Source organism: Panthera leo, chromosome C1, assembly GCF_018350215.1.
Source record: "Panthera leo isolate Ple1 chromosome C1, P.leo_Ple1_pat1.1, whole genome shotgun sequence".
NCBI lineage: Eukaryota > Metazoa > Chordata > Mammalia > Carnivora > Felidae > Panthera > Panthera leo.
The window spans coordinates 26,487,055-26,489,777 of record NC_056686.1 but is presented as its reverse complement, the minus strand read 5'-3'; positions in this window follow the sequence as shown (position 1 = coordinate 26,489,777).

The following is a 2,723-nucleotide window of genomic DNA, read 5'->3' as shown; positions in this document are numbered from 1 at the left end:
CTTACTCTCTACTTCATGTTGTGCAGATAAGCTCATGGGCTTAGCTCTTTTGAAAGTGTTCTTGCTGACCCTGTCAGAATCTCTGAGTTCAGTTCAATTAAATTCTATAAACCTTAATGAATACATTTTTTCTGATTCAGAAAATCATTACTTTTTGTGGGAATTTCCTGATTTTGGTTTTTTGGGGATGCATAGTCCAGGCCCTCAGGGATCTCACGTTCTAGTGGAGGAGACCTAGAAACTTTGACTATCAAAATTCTTAGTCCAAGTTTCTCTTTTCAAAGCCTTTCAGGTGTTGAAAAGCCTAGGCCACTTTTACTTCTTGAGGCTCTTGCTATATTAAATAGTAATTGTATATAAAGATTATGGTATGTTTCAAAGATGTAAAATTTTTTAAAAGTTTATTTTTGAGAGAGACAGAGAACACAAGTGGGGGAGGGACAGAGAGAGAGAGAGAGAGAGAGAGAGAGAGAGAGAGAGAGAGAATCCTAAATAGGCTCCACACTGTCAGCGCAAAGCTTGAACTCATGTACGGTGGGATCATGACCGGAGCCGAAATCAAGAGTCGGTTGCTTAACCGACTGAGCCACCCAGGCATCCCCCCAAGATGTAAAATTTGAATGCTTTTTGACACATATGCTAAAGTGTAATGGTATGTATGATCTCATTTGGAAATAGATGTTCCACTGATGTTACTGCTGGGTTGGTGTTCTCAGTCTTGGCCTGTCCCCTCCCTGTCTCTACTCACATATACCCTGTTGTCATCTCCTTAGTCCCTCTGGAGGCCTCTCTTAAGACAGTCCTGGGAAGGCATCTGAGCTCCCTGCCATACTGTGTTCTGTTCTTTACAGGAACCGACTGCTATAAGGCTGACAATAGTTCTTCTCATGGCTAAAGCTTGGCTTGGGCACCTGTGGTCCTAACCTAATGTCTTCTCATGGCTAAAGCTTGGCTTGGGCACCTGTGGTCCTAACCTAATGTCTTCTCATGGCTAAAGCTTGGCTTGGGCACCTGTGGTCCTAACCTAATGCCTGGGCATCTGATCTTGGGAAGCTTTTGGATCCTTTGCTGAGCTTGGCTTCCCGTGTCTGTCCCTCATTCCCCCTTTTAAGAATCCATCATCCCCCCCCACCCTTGAGTTTCTGTTTCTGCTTTTAGAGATCCTCTGGATCACAGCTAAGCTGGGATGATTGAGGTTCTCTGAGTTCAGGGTATGGCCTAGGTAATTAGGTCCCCCACACCCTAAGGTTCTCTGTGATACTTTGCTGTGCTACCCCCCTTCCTGGAGTGGGGTAGAAAAAGGGGTACAGTCTTTTAGAAATAGTATTTTGCACTTAACAAAGACTCCACATGTACAGACCCAGGAATAAATGTAGATTCCACCAGGGAAAGCCACTTAATTGTATTAAACTCTCAGACTTATCGGATGAAGGATAAATCCGATTTATCAAAGCTAAGAGTCACTAATACTCTGGGTGAACATCCAGATTTAAGAGGATGGTTCTCATCAGTTGGCATAATGGGCTAAAGTGGACACGATGGCATTTTGCTGTTGCAGATGTCCCATGTGTCACTTTTAGTACCCAAATTCCCAATTACATAAGCTCATATTAGTAATAGTTAGTGGCAGCTCACCAAACTAGTATCACTCTGATACAAAACATCTTACATGGCACACAGAGAAGCCAAGGAACAATTTTATTTAGGGCTTTTAGTTGAAGTGTAAGCAAAGTGAGAATAGATGGTGTGATTACCTAAGGCTGTCCAAACACCTAATTCAAATAGCATTTGTGTGTGTGTGGGGGGGGGGGGGGGGGGGGGAGGGAATGTAAAGTACTAAGATTCATGCAGAAGAAAATCTGAGTAGACAAACTGTTGCTGGAGACAGTAAAAAAATTTTTACAGAGTGACATAAAAAAGACATTGAAATAAGAGTTAATGTCTATTCTTCTCCAAGTATTCCAAAAAATAGAAGAGGAAGGAAAACGTCCAAATTCCATCAGGCCAGTATCACCCTGATACCAAAACCAGATAAAGACACGAGAAAAGCAAACTACAGGCCAATATCTCTGATGAACATGAATGCAAAAAACCTCAAATAAACACTAGCAAACTGAATCCAACAATACGTTAAAAAAAAATTCACCATGATCAAGTGGGATCTATTCCTGGGTTGCAAGGTGGGTCAATGTTTGGAAATCAGTCATGTGAGACATCACATCAATGGAGAAGGATAAAAACCATATGATCATTTCAATAGATGCAGAAAAAGCAGTTGGTGAAGTACAATAGCCATTCATGATAAAAATCCTCAACAAAGTAGGTTTAGAGGGAACGTACCTCAACATAATAAAGGCTATATATGAAAACCCCACAGCTAACATCATACTCAATGGGGAAAAACTGAGAGCTTTCTCCTAAAGACAGGAACAAGACAAGGATGTCCACTCTCACTACTTTTATTCAACATAGTACTGGAAGTCTTAGCCATAGCACTCCGACAAAAAAAAAAAAAAAAAAAAAAAAAAAAACATCCAAACTGGCAAAGAGGAAATAAAACTTTCACTATTTGCAGTTGACATGACTGTATATAGAAAACCCGAAAGACTACACCAAAAATCTACTAGAACTGATAAATGAATTCAATAAAGTTGCAGATACAAGACCAATGTTCAGAAATCTGTTGCATTTATATACACTAATAATGAAGCATCAGAAAGAGA